General features: G+C 42.9%; 1 protein-coding gene across 1 annotated transcript in view; it reads right to left on the bottom strand.

The window, feature by feature from the left end:
* The window catches only part of LPAR1 (lysophosphatidic acid receptor 1), a 48,754-nt gene that overhangs the window by 1,515 nt on the left and 41,097 nt on the right, over nucleotides 1–6,142 (bottom strand). The gene's annotated exons all lie outside the window — the stretch shown is intronic.

Raw genomic sequence — 6,142 nt, 5'->3', positions numbered from 1 at the left:
CCTTGTTAATCCATTTCAGCCTAATTATGTAATGGAAAGTCCTAAACACACATCCTTCTTGCACTGAAATGTCATCCTTCAAGATCTAAATTTTTTCTTAGGGCTCTATTCAGGCTCCTCAGGCTTCAATAGTGTGAATGCCAAAGAGCCCTGATTAAAAATGCTTCCCCCTCCTCTCTGTGCTTTGCAAAGCTCTGAGGGGGTTAAAGCATAGTGCAAAAATGCAGAGTTTCAGTGCAGAAATGCCTTGCACCCTATTGGGAGTACTGAGTTAAGTGAAGATGCTAGTTCCTTGCAAGATATTTTAAATATAAGCACTGCTGGGGAAGGCCTTACACATAAAATCCTGTCAGAACAAAGATGGTACTCTTGAGATTTTCCAGACTGACATGCTTGGCTGAGGTAGAAACTAAGGTTTTATCATCACCGAACAGGCTCAGTGCAGGCAGCAGCAACAGGAGCTTCCCAGCACTAGTCAGTGAGCACTGTTTTCAAACAGGTTTTCCTGTCATTGTGGTATTTATTTGTTAAGCTACTGCCTGCACTTTTTCTGCAGTGATGCTCTCTGCAGGTCTAACAGCTGACTACAGTTAGCCTCCACAGCCTCCACTGCCATGCCTGCTAAGAAGGTGCCAGCTGTTTCCATCTTGGGCAGCAGCAGCTGTAAGCCATACAGACATCTTCCTGTTTGGATACCAAACCCACCTAGATCAAGTAGACTAATGTTTTTCAAAGGGCTTTGAAAACACACAGGGTATGCCAGGTTACAGACACTGGTTGCCAACCAGGCAACCACAAACAGGCTTTCTGTGTACCAAAGAGCATCCCTAAACTGTGCTGGCTTGCAACTTACGGTTCCACGGTGCTGCTCAATGCCTTTCACATTTCTGACCACCAAAGCTCACAAAGGAAAAGAAGCTGGTAGGCAAACTGCCAGCAGAAAGCACTGATGTCTTTGGCCAAATGACTTTGCTACGGGGCTGGCAGCAATTTTACAGCATAGGGATGAAACTCTCCCACGCTGAGGTGGCATCATGAATCATGAATCCACTTCATAGCTTTTGTCTACAGCTCTTTTGGATTCCAGTAGTCCTAGAAATGAGTACTTGAAACCCATGCAAAGGATTACAGTCTTTTGTCCCTTCCTTGTACCTCTTCCCAGAAAAGGAGAAAACTATTTGCAGGATTGTCTGGGTTGATACAGAGGCTGTCCTCTGTGTGGAGCAGCTTTGCTAAGCTGGTTTCTGCAGAAACCAAGGCAATCTTTCAAATTCAATCACTTGCTGCTGAAACTGTGCATGTTGTGCTCATTCAGCTTCCAAGCTACTGAGGCAGTTGTGGACTTTCTTCCAGCTTGAGCATGTATTTTCTTCATTACAGGCTGCCTCAGGAGACAACAGCAGAGACAGGAACACTGCAAGTCACAGAATCTACAGTTAAGGACAAAAGATGATGACAGCATCACCAGGCCCATAGCAGAAAAATCCAACATGAAAACAATGGAGATGACAGGAAAGCTCTCCTAGAATTGTTCAAAGTTGCAATTGAAAGCTTCCAAATTTCCAACAGTTTTATTTCATTTTTTTGTGTGTCTTGGTTTGGGATCTTTTTGTGTGTGTGTGTTTGTTTGTTTGTTTCCAAATCTGCTTTAAGAAGCTCGATGTGCTAAACAGAACATTCTGTTGCTATTAGTTTTGAGTATGCTACAAGCAGCAAGAACAAGAAGCAGCACAGTATGATAGCTAGGCATTTGACCCTGAGAAAGCCCCAAAGTCTTCAACAAAAGTCCTCATGCAGCCCACCACACTTAACACTGGTCTCAGGTGGAGTGTCTGAGACTCTCTGGGCTTCTCAGTATTTCAGATAAGTCCAATAATTTATATGCTGAGGCTTGACATGGTTGCACTCAGGAAAACACGGGCTGTGGTTGAGCAAGCAACGCTATACTCTGTGCAGTCTATGTTACACTGGGGGAAAAAAAAAAAAAAAAGACATAAACAAAGGGTTGCTTTCCCATCCATTCTCTGGAAGAGAATGGAAGTCGTTATTCTGTAATCTGTCACTCTGCTGCTTGTGCTGGGCCTGGAGCTGGGTCAACAATGTGCTGGCAGCCAGGATGTCAGAGGAGAAGAAACCCATGTTGCCCAGCTCCAGACCCCCTTGGGTAGCATGGGCTTCCCACTACCTTGGCCCCCACTGCAGACCAGGCCAGCTGTCCAGCCTATTACCTGCTGGCAGCAGTGGAGGGGACGCAGCACCGAGCACTGCACCCGGTGCACACCAGGACAGCTGCTGAACAGACGGGCGTGGTTGTTATGGGGAGGTAAAAGCCATCAAAGCCAAGCCCCATTCAGTCCTGTGGGTTTTGTTTTACTTTAGCTCCTGGGACTTTCATAGCAAAACTTCCCACCATGCTAATGGCCCCAGTGGCTTATTAAGTGCTTTCAAATGCTGACACAATGAATGCCTTGAGTTTTCTCACTTGTTACTTAACTGACAGTACCCTGGAAAATACTGGAAAGCATCACCCACAGTAAGGGCATATTTGAGTTAGATACAACACAAGGGACATAAAAATGTCAGGATCCATTTACTTCAGATTTAGGAAACAATATTTTAAACATGCAATTCTTTCCCTGGAAGGAAAAATAACCTGAAATTTATTTTTCTACTTCTTACTTGAAATATTTGTCAAAGTAAAGTGATGCTAAGTTAAATGCAGTTAAATTCTTCCCTTTCCAGAAATCTGTTGTGCATTGATTTCACCAAGAATGAAGATCTAAAAATATCACATATAATGAAACAATGAGATCTGAAAGGGTCCTGCTGCCATACACTTGAAACCCTGAAGCAGACACTGAAATCTCTATGTATTTTTGTGCTCAGGAGGAGAACTGAGAGCAGCCCAAAATACAGTGTGAGTAATTTCCAGGTGTATCTTAGCATTTTACAAACTTGGCCAAACCCACATTACAATTATATACAAAGTGATTATATACACTGCATTCAATGAATCAAATTTACTCATCTTAGTGGATGACACAAAGCTGTGTGTTTTGTAAATATTTATTTATTTATTTATTTGAATGGCATTGCATCTTTTAAAAGGATTTAAGGATAGATGAGGGAAAGCGTCCCTATAGACTGAGAAGCAGGTTTTGCAGCAGGAAATCTGAGTCACAACACAGCGGTCATATGTCATTTTCTGTTACTGCGTGATATCTCACAAACAAGGCTGAGACAGTGGCTACTTGTGCATAGCCTGGCTTGCTGTGGCAGAAGATCACTGAAGCTGTCCAGTGGCCATGATATGACTACATCACATCTCTCCTGAACCCTTGTCTGGTGCACCCATGCAGATTTTATCTCCACAATAGTTGCATGCTTGGAACTCCTGGGTAAAGGGTGGCATGGCCTCACAGCCAGGTTTGATTGCAAGAGAGTAAAAACTGTTGTGGGCAGTAGGCATATGAAACCAGCCATGATGAATCACACAAAAAATGAGTGATAGAAAAACAAAGAGAAAATAACTCCAAAAACCTGAAGCAGGAAAGAAACAAGCTACATGAGAATAATCACTGATGAACTAGTCACTCATTATTAGGTCCTTGTCCGTCTTAGAACTGTCTGCAAAATGAACCAAATAAACTGCAGATGGTACAGAAAGATAAACTAGGAAAAAAGGATACAAATAGAAACAGCATCTTAAAACACAGAAATACTTAAAACACAGAAATCTTAAAACACAGAAATACTCCTTTATGGCTGTATTGGAATGACAGATTACCTCTGGGCTACTGCAGTCAAGTATGCCTGCTGGTTTAGTTTACCACTAAGCACTGATAATTTGGGATGACTTTTTCTTCTACTGAGGACCTGTCTTAAATGCCTGTATTTACAAAAACTTGCTGAGAACGAAGTCAGTAAAAGCCCCTCTTCTGAGAAGTAGACATACCCAGAGGATCTGACAAAGGGGAAAAGAGGTTGAAGAGAGGGGAAAAAAACATTGTCAGTTTGTCTTGCAGAGCTTTTTTGTTTGTTTTTCAAAGGCAGACACTGCACAGATTGGAACCTATGCTTGGAGAAATCACTTCCAAGCAACCATTCCTCTATGTGCGTGGCAGGAGCATTTGGTCCAACTTTATCTTAGGGCTGCAGATTAAATTATTTTATTACTGCTACAGACAGAAAGTGAGCCTTGTTTTAGCAGGACGTGGATCAGCTGCATTATGTATTTTTGTTTTAGGCTTTGCTCCAGGAGGATATAAGAAGTTCACAAACAAAATGCTGGGTGCATGTTAGTACACAGCCCCCAGGGACCACGCACGGCCAGCCATGGCAGGGGTGGCACGGAGGAGCACCCTGAGGCTTACCTGCTGCTCCCCTCCAGCAGCTCCCTGGGGCCACAGTGTCCCTGCATCACCCCTGTAATGGGCAGTAGGTCAAGGATGACATTCAGCCTCCAACACCCACCCTGATACCAAAGACCAGCACATGGTCCCCTCTCAGTGACCAGACTAGACGGCTACTTGTGAAACTTCTCAGGTCACAAGCAAAGCATTTCCTAGGCAACACTTTTTTTTTTGTTTGTTTGTTTATTTTGCTTTTTCTTTTGCCTTTTGCCTTGGATGTTTAAGTCTGTGCTTATTCCGTGAATGTTTATTTTTCTCTAACTCACAACAGCAAAACAAAAAAAGGGCTTCTGCTCCTGCCAAGTCACACATGGCTGTCCCTCAAAGCCTCTGGTGGGATGAGGCTCTTGTTAATGCACACTTGTTCTAGGACACCCCTTTTCTTCTGCTTAACCATATTCTGTCCCTTTTGTGTGCCCTCTTCCACCCCTCTTGGGTGTTAACCTTGACTACTGTTTTCTGGCATGGCCTCTCACTCACCCTGCAAATTCCTCATATGGAGAAGTCCATATGGAAGGGAAAAATACAGAAAGGGCCTCTTTCAGGGAGTGAAAGAAGAGGGAAAAAAGATTTTGCTTGTGTTTGCAGTTTTGCTATGATTACAGAAACAGGATAAGATAGTACTGTATCCAAGACAGAAAAGACTCACTCCAGCTGAACTGCACGGACATTTACATTCTGCTGCTGTTGCCTACCTTCCCTTGTCTACCTGCTGTTCTCTCCAAATCCCCTCCTGTTCTCAGCGTGGCACTTGTGATGGGTGGCTACAACACCTCTTTCACTGGAACAATGATAACTGAGATAGGAAAGGACACTGAGCATCGCTACCAGTTACCAACACAAGAAGGGTCTTGCTGCACTTCCTGTAGGCTGAAAGCAATGCTATGGGGAGATGAAATCCCTAGAAATCCGTACCATTTTCCACATCTCGATATGATCTAACCCTCAGCAGGGAAAGCCTCTTGCTATGCTAGCTGAGGAGCATGCTCATCAGCTGCAAAACAACTGCAGCTCTTCCTGTGCTAGCCATGTGTAAGCTCTGCCAATAACCCTCCTTATCACACTGCCTATTATCCTGTGCATAGCATGAACAGACATAAGCACTGCATGAAACAGCTCTTATTTACAGCTATGCATTTTTCTCCCCAGATTTAAATATTAATGAATGAAATCTAAAATGAATGCTGAATACATGCAAAAGATACATGAAGATCATTTATCATACACAGAGTCTAGGAGTAACTCATTCTAATTCTAGTCTGACATAGTTTTCCCCAGTTTTGCCACAACATCACTACAATATGTAGATCTCGGTGGATAAAAACACAGTTTTCGCTGTTTTTTGTAGTTTCTGCTGGATATAGTCAGCATGGCAGTAAGATTTGCTTCCACCCATGGAATTTTTTTGTGGGAAAAAAAAAAGTGACTACCACATATGGACCAGATTAACAAATGTAAAATAATCCTATGTTAAATTTGGCAATTTCTGCAGAACTTCAGATATGAAAGGCTTGCCTTTCCATCCACAGATTCCAAAAGGCTTGAGGAGGGTGATAGTGACAGACAATCCCTGAAGAATACCCTGGGTTGAGGAGAGCAGTATGCAGCATGCCAGTAAGAATAGTCTTGCTGAAAAGGATCCTATCAAAATGCTTTGTTTATTTAAAGCATCTTTACTTAAGGAAGCTGTATGAATTTTGAAAGAATAAAACATTCATAGCACACTCTTT

The sequence above is a fragment of the Chaetura pelagica genome, unplaced genomic scaffold (genome assembly GCF_000747805.2).
Source record: "Chaetura pelagica isolate M959 unplaced genomic scaffold, ChaPel_1.0 scaffold391, whole genome shotgun sequence".
NCBI classification, from domain to species: Eukaryota; Metazoa; Chordata; class Aves; order Apodiformes; family Apodidae; genus Chaetura; species Chaetura pelagica.
This window is presented reverse-complemented; position numbering and strand designations above follow the sequence as displayed.